This window comes from Arachis hypogaea, chromosome 2 (assembly GCF_003086295.3).
Source record: "Arachis hypogaea cultivar Tifrunner chromosome 2, arahy.Tifrunner.gnm2.J5K5, whole genome shotgun sequence".
NCBI lineage: Eukaryota > Viridiplantae > Streptophyta > Magnoliopsida > Fabales > Fabaceae > Arachis > Arachis hypogaea.
In genome coordinates this window covers 44012415-44029106 of record NC_092037.1, presented here as the reverse complement: position 1 = coordinate 44029106, position 16692 = coordinate 44012415, and positions in this window count along the sequence as shown.

Sequence of the window (16692 nt, the reverse complement as noted above, 5' to 3'; positions counted from 1 at the left end):
CACAAGTCACCACATATCCTAGCATCTTTTCATTACTAGGCATACTATAAAAATTTAGGACTTAAAGGATGAAAATCAAGGCTTAGAAGTCTGAAATTCGGCTTTAAAGACTCAAAAATAAACTTTTGCTGAAAACGGTGTCAAGCATACGCGTCACCCACGCGCACGCGTGGAAAGCGGAAAAAGGAAGTGACACGTGAGCGTCGTTGACGGCGCCCAATCGTACGAGTTGGGATTTCTCAAAATAGGAATAACATTGCAAGTATAGACCCAAACTCAACAATCGGTCGCCGACCAATTTGGAAATTCACAAGATGTCTCACAACTCAAAACCAATTTAAAAACCAAGAGTATTTTACTCCCATGTCGTCTCCCAAGGAATCACTTAAGAGGCAATGAGTGTGAAAATTCTGGTTGTAGTGATCAAGGGGTTGTCAATGAAGAAATGAACATATAAAGCAATAAAAGAACATGCAAAATTGCAATGATTTAACTAATAAAGAAATTAATGAACCGACTATATAAGATAAACAAGTAAAGTATAAAAGAGATTAACATAGCAATGTATAGAAAATTGAAAGCATAGAAAAGGATCTTGGCTTTGAGTGAGCTAAGGATCCTTTCCTTGTTGGAACCACAACTATGCCAATTATGTTGGATTAATCTCACTTGATCAACCCTCACATCGGAAGGTAAGTTAAATGAGCATAAGTGTTCTTAACCCACAAATCCTAAATTGCTTGCTAATTGCCTTAGCAACAACTTAGCGTTAGTGGGAATAAGAACAATTAACAATCCAAGGATTGACACTAAATGTTGGACATTCCAACTCTAGGAACCCAATTGCTCACTTTACCCAAGCCAAGAGACAAAAATTTAGCCTAAAACCATGTTTGACATTTTGTCAAACACTTGGTGGGCAAAAAGCTTAAACATGATAAAAATAAGAAAAGGCTTGGAAGTAAAAGCAACAATTGATTTCAATCAACAATAATAGCATAGGGAAGCATAGAACAAACACCAAACATCAAACTCATCAACAAGAAAGTGAAATTGTAAAAGAGAATCAAAATTGAACTATAACTTGAATGAGAAGAAAGAGTAATAACAATGTAACTATAAAGAGTAATAACAAGAGAATATTTACAATGAGATTAGCAAAATCCAATGATCAAAAATGGAAATGGCACTTGGAATGTAAAACCCTAATGAAACCCTAATGGAGAAGATGAGAAAAACTTAGAGAAAACTAAAACTAAAAACCTTTTATTCTACTCCTAAAACTATACTAATGCTATGCTATGTTATTTCCTTCATTTCCCTTCCAATATGAGCTAAAAGACTTCAAAAATGGGCCTCCAAAGCCCCCAAATCATGAGTCACATGCCTTTCTAATGAAGTCATTCACAGACACATGTGCGGACTGATGAGCGGATAATTTATACGCTTTTTGGCATTGTTTTTAGGTAGTTTTTAGTAAGTTCAAGCTACTTTTAGGGATGTTTTCATTAGTTTTTATGTTAAATTCACATTTCTGGACTTTACTATGAGTTTGTGTGTTTTTCTGTGATTTCAGGTAAATTCTGGCTGAAATTGAGGGACTTGAGCAAAACTCTGAAGAAGGCTGACAAAAGGACTGCTGATGCTGTTGGAATCTGACCTCCCTGCACTCGAAATGGATTTTCTGGAGCTACAGAACTCCAAATGGCGCGCTCTCAACGACGTTGGAAATTAGACATCCAGAGCTTTCCAGCAATATATAATAGTCCATACTTTATTCTGAGATTGACGCCATAACTTGGCGTTGAACGCCAAGTTCATGCTGCTGTCTGGAGTTAAACGCCAGAAAAACGTCATGATCCGGAGTTGAACGCCCAAAACACGTCATAACTCGGAGTTCAACTCCAAGAGAAGCCTCAGCTCGTGGATTGATCAAGCTCAGCCCAAACATACACCAAGTGGGCCCCGGAAGTGGATTTATGCATCAATTACTTACTCATGTAAACCCTAGGAGCTAGTTCATTATAAATAGAACATTTAACTATTGTATTAGATGTCTTTTGACCACGTTTCATCTTTGGTCTCAGTTTTGTATTATTCTTCATCTTAGGAGGCCATTGAGCACGTTTTAGGGGGCTGGCCATTCGGCCATGCCTGAACCTTTTACTTATGTATTTTCAACGGTGGAGTTTCTGCACACCATAGATTAAGGGTGTGGAGCTCTGCTGTACCTCAAGTATTAATGCAATTCTATTGTCTTTTATTCAAATCTCTCTTATTCTTATTCCAAGATATTCATTCGTACCCAAGAACATGATGAATGTGATGATAAGTAACCCTCATTATCATTCTCACTTATGAACGCACGTGATTGACAACCGCTTCCGTTCTACATGCAACAAGAGCTTGAATGTGTATCTCTTAGATTCCCCAACATAATCTTCGTGGTATAAGTTAGATAGATGGCGGCATTCATGAGGATCCGAAAAGTCTAAACCTTGTCTGTGGTATTCCGAGTAGGACTCTATGATTGAATGACTGTGACGAGCTTCAAACTCCTGAAGGCTGGGCGTGATGACAAGCGCAAAAGAATCAAGGGATTCTATTCCAACCTGATTGAGAACCGACAGATGATTAGCCGTGCTGTGACAGAGCATAGGAACGTTTTCACTGAGAGGATGGGATGTAGCCATTGACAACGGTGATGCCCTACATACAGCTTGCCATGGAAAGGAGTAAGAAGGATTGAGTTGAAGCAGTGGGAGAGCAGGCGTCCTTGAGCCATATAGTATCTTCATTCGCTTATCTGAAATTCCTACCAATGAATCTGGATGAGTATTCTATCCCTTTTATTATTTATTTTCTTATTTCTATTTTCGAAAACCCATAAACCAATTTAATCTGCCTAACTGAGATTTACAAGGTGACCATAGCTTGCTTCATACCAACAATCTCTGTGGGATCGACCCTTACTCACGTAAGGTTTATTACTTGGACGACCCAGTACACTTGCTGGTTAGTTGAACGGAGTTGTGTCCACTCGTTCCAATTTCAAATTCCATAATTTTACAATTACGTGCAACTACAGCACCAAGTTGATGAATGCAACTCAAAGAATAGTGATCACAATTTCGTCCACCAAGTTTTTGGCGCCGTTGCCGGGGATTGTTCGAGTATGGACAACTGACGGTTCATCTTGTTGCTTAGATTAGGTAATTTTCTTTTCAAAAGGTTTTGAAAAATATTTCAAAAATATTTTTTTTTTATTTTCGTTTTTTCCAACTTTGTTTTCGAAAAAAATTAATAAAAATCCAAAAAAATTATAAAATCATAAAAATCAAAAATATTTTGTGTTTCTTGTTTGAGTCTTGTGTCATGTTTTAAGTTTGGTGTCAATTGCATGCTTTAAAAATTTTTCTTGCATTTTTTTGAAAAATCCATGCATTCATAGTGTTCTTCATGATCTTCAAGTTGTTCTTGATAAGTCCTCTTGTTTGATCTTGATGATTTCTTGTTTTATGTCTTTTCTTGTTTTTCATGTGCATTTTTTGTTTGTTAGAGTCCATGCATCAAAGATTTCTAAGTTTGGTGTCTTGCATGTTTTCTTTGCATCAAAAATTTTTCAAAATTATGTTCTTGATGTTCATCATGATCTTCAAAGTGTTCTTGGTGTTCATCTTGACATTCATAGCATTCTTGCATGCATTCATTGTTTTGATCTAAAAATTTCATGCATTGAGTAATTTTGTTGTTTTTCTCTCTCATAATTAAAAATTCAAAAATCAAAAAATATCTTTTCCTTATTTCCCTCCAAATTTTTGAAATTTTGGGTTGACTTGGTCAAAAATTTTTAAAATTAGTTGTTTCTTACAAGTCAAGTCAAAATTTCAATTTTAAAAATCTTATCTTTTCAAAATCTTTTTCAAAAATCATATCTTTTTCATTTTTTTTATTATTTTCGAAAATTTCAAAAATTATTTTTCAAAAAAATCTTTTTCTTATCTTTATATCATATTTTCGAAAATTAGCTAACAATTAATGTGATTGGTTCAAAAATTTGAAGTTTGTTACTTTCTTGTTAAGAAAGGTTCAATCTTTAAATTCTAGAATCTTATCTTGTAGTTTCTTGTTAGTGAAGTAATTAATTTCAAAATTTTTGAACTAAATCTTTTTATCTTTTATTTGATCTTTTTCAAAAATTTTATCTTTTTCAAAATTTGATTTCAAAATATCTTATCTAACTTGCTATCTTCTTATCTTTTTCAATTTTGATTTCAAATCTTTTTCAATCAACTAATTAACTTTTTGTTTGTTTCTTATTTTTTTAAAACCACCTAACTACTTCTCCCTCTCCTATTTTCGAAAATATCTCTCTCTTTTTTTCAAAAGTTCTTTTTAATTAATTAATTGTTTCATATTTTAATTACATTTTATCTCTGATTTTTGAAAATTACTAACCTCTTTTTCAAAAAATTATTTTCGAAATCTTCCTTCTCTTTTCTTCTTCTATTTAATTATTTAATTACTAACACTTCTCTTCACCTCTCTTCATCCAAAAATCCGAATCCCCATCTTCATTCTTCTACCCCCTTCTTCTTCTACTAACATAAAGGAATCTCTATACTGTGACATAGAGGATTTCTCTTTCTTTTCTTGTTTTCTTCTCTTTCATATGAGCAGGAACAGGGAAAAAGGCACTCTTGTTGAAGTTGATCCAGAACCTGAAAGGACTCTGAAGAGAAAATTAAGAGAAGCTAAATTAAATTATTCTAAAAGTAACCTTTCAGAAATTTTCGAACAAGAGAAGGAGATGGCAGCCGAAAATAATAATAATAATAATGCAAGGAGAATGCTTGGTGACTTCACAAAGCCAACGTCCAAGTTTGATGGAAGAAGCATCTCCATTCCTGCCATTGGAGCCAATAACTTTGAGCTTAAGCCTCAACTAGTTGCATTAATGCAACAAAACTGCAAGTTTTATGGACTTCCATCTGAAGATCCTTATCAGTTTTTAACTGAGTTCTTGCAGATCTGTGAGACTGTAAAGACGAATGGAGCTGATCCTGAAGTCTACAGACTCATGCTTTTCCCTTTTGCTGTAAGAGACTGAGCTAGAATATGGTTGGATTCACAACCTAAGGATAGCCTGGACTCCTGGGATAAGCTGGTCACTGCCTTCTTGGATAAATTCTTTCCTCCTCAAAAGCTGAGCAAGCTGAGAGTGGATGTTCAAACCTTCAAACAAAAAGATGGTGAATCCCTCTATGAAGCTTGGGAAAGATACAAGCAGCTGACCAAAAGATGTCCATCTGACATGTTTTCAGAATGGACCCTATTAGATATATTCTATTATGGTCTCTCTGAATTTTCGAAAATGTCATTGGACCATTCTGCAGGTGGATCTATTCACCTGAAGAAAACGCCTGAAGAGGCTCAAGAACTCATTGATATGGTTGCAAACAACCAGTTCATGTATACCTCTGAGAGGAATTCCGTGAATAATGGGATACCTCAGAAGAAAGGAGTTCTTGAAATTGATGCTCTGAATGCCATATTGGCTCAGAACAAAATGTTGACTCAACAGGTCAACATAATCTCTCAAAATCTGAATGGATTGCAACATGCATCCAACAGTACTAGAGAGGTAGCTTTTGAAGAAGCTTATGATCCTGAGAACCCTGCCATGGCAGAAGTTAATTACATGGGTGAACCTTATGGAAACACCTATAACCCATCATGGAGAAATCACCCAAATTTCTCCTGGAAGGATCAACAAAAGCCTCAACAAGGCTTTAACAATGATGGACGCAATAGGCTGAGCAATAGTAAGCCATATCCATCATCTTCTCAGCAACAGACAGAGAATTCAGAACAAAACACTTCTAATTTAGCCAATATTGTCTCTGATCTGTCAAAAGCCACTTTCAGTTTCATGAATGAAACAAGATCCTCCATTAGAAATCTGGAGGCACAAGTGGGCCAGCTGAGTAAAAAAGTCATTGAAACTCCTCCCAGTATTCTCCCAAGCAATACAGAAGAGAATCCAAAAGGAGAGTGCAAGGCCATTGATTTGATCAAAGTGGCCGAATGCACTAGGGAGGAGGAGGACGAAAATCCTAGTGAGGAAGACCTCCTGGGACGTCCTTCAAGCAAGAAGGAGTTTCCTATTAAGGATCCAGAGGAATCTGAGGCTCATCTAGAGACCATAGAGATTCCATTAAATCTCCTTCTGCCATTCATGAGCTCTGAAGACTATTCTTCCTCTGAAGAGGATGAAGATGTGACTGGAGAGCAAGTTGCTCAATATTTAGGAGCTATCATGAAACTGAATGCCAAGCTATTTGGTAATGAGACTTGGGAAAGTGAACCTCCCTTGCTCATTAGTGAACTAGATACTTGGATTCAGAAAACTCTACCTCAAAAGAAACAAGATCCTGGCAAGTTCTTAATACCTTGTACCATTGGCACCATGAGCTTTGAAAAAGCTCTATGTGATCTGGGGTCAGGGATAAATCTTATGCCACTCTCTGTAATGGAGAAGCTGGGGATCATTGAGGTACAACCTGCCTTGTTCTCATTGCAATTAGCAGATAAGTCATTGAGACAAGCTTATGGAATAGTAGAGGACGTGCTAGTAAAGGTTGAAGGCCTTTACATCCCTGCTGATTTCATAATCCTAGACACTAGGAAGGAAGATGATGAATGCATCATCCTAGGAAGACCTTTCCTAGCCACAGCAGGAGCTGTGATAGATGTCAACAGAGGAGAATTAGTCCTTCAATTGAATGGGGACTACCTTGTGTTTAAAGCACATGGCCATCCCTCTGTGACAAAAGAGAGTAAGCAGGAAGAGCTTCTCTCAGTTTAGAGTCAAGAAGAGCCCACACAGTCAAACTCTAAGTTTGGTGTTGTGAGGCCATAACCAAACTCTAAGTTTGGTGTTAAGACCCCATATCCAAACTCTAAGTTTGGTGTTGGGACTACACTAACATTGACCTGATCACCTTGTGGCTCCATGAGAGCCACTGTCAAGCTATTAACATTAAAGAAGTGCTTGTTGGGAGGCAACCCAAGTTTATTTATCTAATTTTTATTATATTGTTATTTTGTGTTTTATTAGGTACATGATCATGAGGAGTCACGAAAAAATCAAAAAAATTAAAAATAGAGTCAAAAACAGAAGAAAAAATTTTTTACCCTGGAGGACGCACGGGCTGGCGTTCAACGCCAGTAAGGTGCATCTGGCTGGCGTTCAACGCCAGAACAGAGCACCATTCTGGCGCTGAACGCCAGAAACAAGCAACATCCTGGCGCTGAACGCCAGGAATGTGCCCAGAGAGGAAAAACTGGCGCTGAACGCCAGTAACAAGCATGAAACTGGCGTTCAACGCCAGAAACATGCTTTACATGGGCGTTGAACGCCCAGAACGTGCACCAATGGGCGTTTAAACGCCAGAATGGTGTGCCAAGGCAATTTACATGCCTATTGGTGCAGGGATGGAATTCCTTGACACCTCAGGACCTGTGGACCCCACAGGATCATCTCAGGATCTGTGGACCTCACAGGATCCCCACCTACCTCGCCCTCTCTCTATCCATTCATGGTCATTCCTTCTATTTTTCATTCACCACCTACATCTATCCACTCTTCCCCATACACCCCACCTACCTTTACAATTCAACTTCTCTTTCCCACCCAATCCCACCCATATAGCCGAATCCATCTCCCCTCACTCACCTCCATTTTCTTCTTCTTCTTCTTCCTCTCTTCTTTCTTCTCTTGCTCGAGGGTGAGCAATATTTTAAGTTTGGTGTGGTAAAAGCATAGCTTTTTTTGCTTTTCCATTACCATTAATGGCACCTAAGGCCAGAGAAACCTCAAAAGGAAGACAAAAGCTTCCACCTCTGAGTCTTGGGAGATGGAAAGACTATAAGCCGTCATAGCTCAGTGGTAGAACATGTGGCTGCAAATCAAGAGATCCCTGAGATACCTCAGGGAATAAGTTATCCTCCACACAAATATTGGAAGCAACTAAGGGTAGAAACACCAAAATTACTAGGAATCATTCAACAGAAGCAAGGAAGAGACATAGAGGAGCTCAAAAAGCACCATTGGACCTTCAAGAAGGCGCCACCCTCACTCAGGTGGATTCATTCCTTGTTCTTATTTCTTTCTGTTTTCGGTTTTTAATGTTGTGTTTATCTATGTTTTGTGTCTCTACTTCATGACCATTAGTATGTAACCATGCCTTAAAGCTATGAATAAAATCCATTAATCCTTCACCTCTCTTAAATGAAAAATGTTTTAATTCAAAAGAACAAGAAGTACATGAATTTCAAATTTATCCTTGAATTTAATTTAATTATATTGATGTGGTGGCAATACTTTTTGTTTTCTGAATGAATGCTTGAACAGTGCATATTTTTGATCTTGTTGTTTATGAGTGTTAAAATTGTTGGCTCTTGAAAGAATGATGAACAAAGAGAAATGTTATTGATGATCTGAAAAATCATGAAATTGATTCTTGAAGCAAGAAAAAGCAGTGAAAAAGGAAGCTTGCGGAAAAAAAAAAAGTGGCAAAAAAAAAATAAAAAAGAAAAAGAAGGAGCAGTAGAAAAAGCCAATAGCCCTTAAAACCAAAAGGCAAGGGTAAAAAGGATCCAAGGCTTTGAGCATCAATGGATAGGAGGGCCCAAGGAAATAAAATCCAGGCCTAAGCGGCTAAATCAAGCTGTCCCTAACCATGTACTTGTGTCATGAAGGTCCAAGTGAAAAGCTTGAGACTAAGTGGTTAAAGTCGTGATCCAAGGCAAAAGAGTGTGCTTAACAGCTCTGGACACCACTAACTGGGGACTCTAGCAAAGCTGAGTCACAATCTAAAAAGGTTCACCCAGTTATGTGTCTGTGGCATTGATGTATCCGGTGGTAATACTGGAAAACAAAGTGCTTAGGGCCACGGCCAAGACTCATAAGTAGCTGTGTTCAAGAATCAACATGCTTAACTAGGAAAGTCAATAACACTATCCGAAATTCTGAGTTCCCAGAGATGCCAATCACTCTGAACTTCAAAGGAAAAAGTGAGATGCCAAAACTATTCAGAAGCAAAAAGCTACAAGTCCTGCTCATCTAATTAAATTAATATTCATTGATATTCTGGAATTTATAGTATGTTCTCTTCTTTTTATCCTAATTGATTTTCAGTTGCTTGGGGACAAGCAACAATTTAAGTTTGGTGTTGTGATGAGCGGATAATTTATACGCTTTTTGGCATTATTTTTAGGTAGTTTTTAGTAAGTTCAAGCTACTTTTAGGGATTTTTTCATTAGTTTTTATGTTAAATTCACATTTCTGGACTTTACTATGAGTTTGTGTGTTTTTCTGTGATTTCAGGTAAATTCTGGCTGAAATTGAGGGACTTGAGCAAAACTCTGAAGAAGGCTGACAAAAGGACTGCTGATGCTGTTGGAATCTGACCTCCCTGCACTCGAAATGGATTTTCTGGAGCTACAGAACTCCAAATGGCGCGCTCTCAACGACGATGGAAATTAGACATCCAGAGCTTTCCAGCAATATATAATAGTCCATACTTTATTCGGAGATTAACGACGTAACTTGGCGTTGAACGCCAAGTTCATGCTGCTGTCTGGAGTTAAACGCCAGAAAAACGTCATGATCCGGAGTTGAACGCCCAAAACACGTCATAACTCGGAGTTCAACTCCAAGAGAAGCCTCAGCTCGTGGATTGATCAAGCTCAGCCCAAACATACACCAAGTGGGCCCCGAAAGTGGATTTATGCATCAATTACTTACTCATGTAAACCCTAGGAGCTAGTTCATTATAAATAGAACATTTAACTATTGTATTAGATGTCTTTTGACCACGTTTCATCTTTGGTCTCAGTTTTGTATTATTCTTCATCTTAGGAGGCCATTGAGCACGTTTTAGGGGGCTGGCCATTCGGCCATGCCTGAACCTTTTACTTATGTATTTTCAACGGTGGAGTTTCTGCACACCATAGATTAAGGGTGTGGAGCTCTGCTGTACCTCAAGTATTAATGCAATTCTATTGTCTTTTATTCAAATCTCTCTTATTCTTATTCCAAGATATTCATTCGTACCCAAGAACATGATGGTGATGATAAGTAACCCTCATTATCATTCTCACTTATGAACGCACGTGATTGACAACCGCTTCCGTTCTACATGCAACAAGAGCTTGAATGTGTATCTCTTAGATTCCCCAACAGAATCTTTGTGGTATAAGTTAGATAGATGGCGGCATTCATGAGGATCCAGAAAGTCTAAACCTTGTCTGTGGTATTCCGAGTAGGACTCTATTATTGAATGACTGTGACGAGCTTCAAACTCCTGAAGGCTGGGCGTGATGACAAGCGCAAAAGAATCAAGGGATTCTATTCCAACCTGATTGAGAACTGACAGATGATTAGCCGTGCTGTGACAGAGCATAGGAACGTTTTCACTGAGAGGATGGGATGTAGCCATTGACAACGGTGATGCCCTACATACAGCTTGCCATGGAAAGGAGTAAGAAGGATTGAGTTGAAGCAGTGGGAGAGCAGGCGTCCTTGAGCCATATAGTATCTTCATTCGCTTATCTGAAATTCCTACCAATGAATCTGCATGAGTATTTTATCCCTTTTATTATTTATTTTCTTATTTCTATTTTCGAAAACCCATAAACCAATTTAATCTGCCTAACTGTGATTTACAAGGTGACCATAGCTTGCTTCATACCAACAATCTCTGTGGGATCGACCCTTACTCACGTAAGGTTTATTACTTGGACGACCCAGTACACTTGCTGGTTAGTTGAACGGAGTTGTGTCCACTCGTGCCAATTTCAAATTCCATAATTTTACAATTACGTGCAACTACAGCACCAAGTTGATGAATGCAACTCAAAGAATAGTGATCACAATTTCGTCCACCACGGACGCACAGGCATGTGCGTTCGCACACTCTGCGAAAATTTCCTCCTGTGCGTATGCACGAGTGCCTGTGTGCACGCACACTAGGCGATTCTTGGTGGGATGCGTGACGCGCTCGAATTGATCCACGCGCTCTGCTTAGGCTCCTGTGCGGACGCACAAGAGGCTTGCACATGCACACATCTCTGAGCTCACCTCCTTTGATTCTTCAAGTTTCCTCCACTTTGCAAGCTCTTCTTCCATTTTCTCCAACCCATTCCTACCTTATACACCTGAAATCACTCACAAACACATCAAGGCATCGAATGGAAGGTAAATGGAATAAAAATAGATCAAACTAAGCACAAAAGAGCATATTTTCATAATCAAGCACAATTTGGGAGGAAAGTTCAAAAGCATGCTATTCAAGGGAATAAGTGTGAGTTTATGTGATGAAATCCATTCAATTCTTACAAAAAATCATCATCAAATATGGATTCATCAATTTCTCCACACTTAAACATTAGCATTTCCTCATGCTAAACATACTCAAAAGAGATAAAGGAAAAGGGAAAAATGTCTTATGCTATATACTATTTAAATGCATGAAACTATCCTAAGGCTAATAGCCAACATGTACTATGATGAGAGTTGGTAGAAACAGACCATGAAATTGCAATCTATCCCAAGAAAGTTTAAGGGACAATGCAATGAGTTCATGTATTAAGATCAATGTTCAAAGAACTGAATTGAACTTTTCAAGATTACTCAATCAAACAACTTGCAAGAAGATACAATGTAAGGCGCAAGAACATAGAATTGAGCGGTCGAACCCCTCACCGGATGTGTATCCACTCAATTCGCTCAGTTTTTAGGGTTTAACCACTCAATTCTCCTTTTATCATGCTTTTCAAAGATTTGCAAGTCGTCTAACAATCAACTAGTATTTAGTGCATGAATAACAAATATCATGAGGTCTTTAAAGGGATGTAATGTGGCTAGGGTTCAGGTAGGATGAAATATGGGTAAGTGGACTTGAAGAATTAGCTCTTTAAGTAGCTTGAGTTTCCACCTATTCCTATATTACCTATATACACATAACACTATAACATATCTACCCGTTTCCTTTTCTTTTCCCATCTCACCTCACTCATGCATTTTCTTTTCAAACATGGCATATGCATCCTTTATTTTACTCTTTATTTCATACTTTGTTATGTACAATTTTTTTATTGCAAAATTGAACTATGAATGCATATGTCTTTATTAATGAAATGCATGAGTATTACCTAATTGCCAACAATTTTTCACAATAAGCTTATGCCTCCATCACCAATGTTTCCCAAAATTCTCCCACACTTAGAATTTACACACTAATCCACCCAAGCTAATCAAAGAGTAATTCGGGGACATCAATGGTTTTCCGCTTAAGGGGAGTAACATGCTATCATTAGAACAAAAGGGGATTCATAGGCTCAAAGGGTTTCACAAAGGTGCATGAAAGGGTTGGCCATATAGGTTAGTGAGTTTTCATAAAAAATAGCCTCAATCATGCTAAATGCATTCAAACACAAATACAGGATATAAAGAATCATGCAAATCAATGATCACAATAAAAAAAGAGTTATAATCACACACAAGAACAACATTATGGTTGAAAAGATGCAACCATCTATTAAGCTCAAGACTCTCAAGGTATGTTGTTCGAGCTCTTTTCCATGTTCTACAAATAATCTACTTCAAGTAAGTTGGCATACATAATATTTCCTTCAATTCAATCAATGGTATGCCCTAGAAAAAGACTTTATGGAAATTCCTTGGTGTTTCACTGACTATTCATTCTATCATGCAACATGCAAGTACTAACTAATGAATATCCATAAATGATAAAGAAATATTTACAAGCAACCAAGCAAGATAAAACAAACATAAAACTACTCAAAATAAAGAAAAAGTACTACAAAAAGCATTGCAAAAGTGCTTTGAAAAGAGAAATTTTTACCCCCCTTAGAATCATCGATCCTCCCCCACACTTAGTTTGCGCACGGTCCTCCGTGCATGCTTACGCTCCGGGAGGATGAAGAGGGGCCACCTTCAGCTAGTGGACTCAGAAGTGGGTTGGTCAACTGCATCATACTCCTCCCCCGCTATCTCAGATGAAGCTCTAGGAGGCGGGCCGGAGCCTCTTTCTTCTAGCCTTGCCGCTATCCACTCAAAATGCTTTTGCTCCAAATGCTCCTTACGGTGGATATCGTGCAAGATGTCTTCAAATACTTCTGGAAGAGAACGGAGAAAAGGTAAAGCAGTTGACAAAGTTGGTAGTCTTGGTGGTGATGCTGTGGATGCCTTCCTCTCAGAGGGTACGGTGGTTGTTGTTCTCTCCAAATCTCCCCTCGGAATGTACTTGTTGCCTTTAGGGACCCTGAACATGATGTCTCTCGAACGCCACTCTACCCCCGCTACTGTTGCTTAACACATCACCATCGATGGAAAAGGGATGTTGTTGTTCTTTTTCTCAATTAGTTTCCATACGGATGTGCGTAATAAAGGTACAATGGCTATACTCTTGCCTTCCATGATAGCCCAAAGTAGCAATGCAGTCTTGAATCAGACATGGGTAGCATGGGTGCTGGGAATGATGTAATCTGCCACAATTTGATGCCATATACGAGCTTCGGCATTCAAATCGGAGTAAGCTATAGATGCAAAAACAGAATTTCTCGCCTAGCTATACTCCCATGAGGCACTGGGATGGCCAATTCTCTTAAGTATGGGAGTCAAGGACATCCTCCCCTTGGACACACTCGCCTTGATCCTTGAATAGTCATCATATTCAGGCAGAATGTGGGGAATCTTCAGAATAGCTTCAATAGCTCGGTTGGATGTATCCAACCTCTTGCCCCAGAGGAATACCGACTCCGCTTCCTAATTTTGGTAGTTGGCGTAGAATTCCCGCACCATAGTTTCATTGACTTCAATTGGGTCTTGCTCTAAGAACTCCCAATGAAGTGAGGCGATCCGCTCATGGATGACTGTTTTGTACTTGATCAGAACCTTAAGCGTCCGTTCTCAATGGATTGGCCTTTCCTCAAATTTGCCATATAGGAACTTAGCTCTTTGGTTGATCAAGGTGTCCGGGTTATCGCTCGAGCAAGCCATGAAGTATGGTCTTGATGCTCGGGGTGTAGGTTCCACAATTGGCAAAGCGGCTGGTTTCTTACCCTTCTTTCGCATCCTAAAAAGAAAATAGAAAATATCAAGGTCATAGGACAACAACAAACTTAGAACAATGAGGAAGCACTTAATAAAGTGAAGAAACTAAATCCTTAGTTGGAAGTTTAAAAATAGTGTGATTCATAAGAATGGCGGTGTGTATATTCCAATGGTGCGCGCGGTTGGAACACACACACCGCCGCACACAATGGCAATCACACTCTTAAGGCAATTCAAAGTTCTAAACTTTACAACTAAGTGCTTAAGTTGCACATGTGAAACATATAAATGGAAGCAACTTCAAGCAAGCACCAACAAGGAATTGTCAACTGTTCATCCTCAACATGTGGTAATCACATATACAATGCTCTTAATTGGAAGACAAAAGATGCTTGATCAAGACATCATCAAAAGTTGAACATTTGTAAAGTGATTGCTCATTATAATTTCCAAGATGAACAATGGAACTCATATTCTACCAACATAATGCATTTACTATTAAAGTCACCCATTAATAAGGTACACAATCTTGGTAAAATGGGTGGTTGAAATCAAAGTATATCAACAATGAAATGCTTTGGAGAAACAATGTGATCAACATCAAAACCCATAAATGAAATTGCACAATTCATACAATATGCCTAACCAAAGATAAATTGAAAGCATATGAAGGCCAAGTCATATGAATCAAACAAGATGTTCATTGAGGTATTTTATCGAACATGTGGTATGTAATGTGCAAGGGCATCACAATTAAGTTCAAAATTGATCAAAATCAACCCAATAATCAAGTAACAACACTTTGCAATACAAAGAAATAATTAAGAAAGCAACAAATTTAATCTAAGCAAATATAAAGGAAAAGAAATTAATTGCAAAAATATAAACATGACAAGAAAGGTAAGATAAAAACCTTAGGTATAGAGGTTGAAAAGAACAAGAACTAGAGAGGAACAATGGCACTTCTTATAGCCACTGTGGAATCACGGCGGTTGGGTTCGCCGGAAAGAACACCAGCGGAGAGAACTCACCGGTGGTAAAAAGAGAAAAGAGAAGATAGGAAAAGAAAGAAAGAAAAGAGAAGTCTCAACAGGGCAGCTCGCCCTATTAATGCCACATTCGTGACCTGTGCGGACGCACAGGGGCTTGTGCGGACGCACAGAAGCGAAAACTTAGAGAGGGTGCAAACGCACACAGCATGCGAATGCTGCAACCAGAGAGGTTGCAAAAGGACGTGCTGGCGCATAAAAGCGTGCGAGCGCACAGAGGGGCTCTTTTTTTTATGTGGACAAAAGAAGGTGTGCATGCGCACACAGGTCCATGCGCACGCACAGAGGATGAGAATAGGGTGTTGTTCCCATGCACAGGTCATTCCCTCACTCCCACCAGAGGGCTTACAAAAGGTGTGCGGACGCACATGTCTGTGCGGCCGCACAGATGAAGCCTAAAAGGGAACTTGTGCATACACACACAGTTGTGTGTACGCCTAGAATAGAGGAAATGGGGCTGAGCGTACGCACAGGCTGTGCTGGCACCGCAACCAGAGGGCATGTTAAGTCATGTGCAGACACACAAGCTTGTGCGGCCGCATAGATGGCTAAAAACACAGAGTTGTGCGCATGTACAGCTTGGTGCGTACGCACAGATGCCCTGTTTTAGAATTTTCTTTTCTCTTCAAAATTAAGGTTCCCAAGCTTAGCACACCAACATACCAACCCCATATCATTCAAACAAGCACAAAATTATAGTCCACATGTAATTCAACTTATACAACTCAAAATCATCAAACAAACCTATAAGCATTATATCAGAAGAAAACAAATAGTTCAACAAGCTATAAATAAGAGATAGAGCTAGAAAAATGTCACCATGGTGGGGTGTCTCCCACCAAGCACTTTGGTTTAGAGTCCTAAGTTGGACTTGCATGGATTCATTGGTCACTTAGGAACTTCCCCAAGGAGGAAAATTTCCAACTCCTTGGCTTGCTTTGGTTGAGCATGATCCTTTGAATTTGACTCCTTTGCACTATCCTCTTTTCCTTGCTCCTTTCCATCTTCACTTACCTTGTCTTCAACTATGTTGAATCCAAAAACGGAGTAAGCTCCACGAATGGGCTTGTCAGACTCCTCCAAAGTGAACTTGACTAACCTGACATCCGACTCAAAAGAATAGACTCTCAAGTGTGCATCTAACTTGAAACAGGCCGTCTTCAAGAATGGTCATCCAAGGAGTATTGATGATGGCTTGGTTGAGTCAATAGGAGGGGTCTTTAAGATGTAAAAATCAGCTAGAAAGAGCAATCCTTAAATATTGACTATGACATTCTCTGTAATCGCCACAACTGGCACAATACTTTTGTCGGCTAACACAAATCTTGCCCTGGATCTCTTAAGAGGTGCTAAGTTCAATCTCTCATAGATGGGGAGTGGCATAATGTTCACACACGCTCCCAAATCACACATACAGTCCATGAACTTAGTCCCACCAATCAAACAAGCGACCAAACATTGGTTAGGATCATTGTATTTTCAGGAAGTAAAGAAGAGATA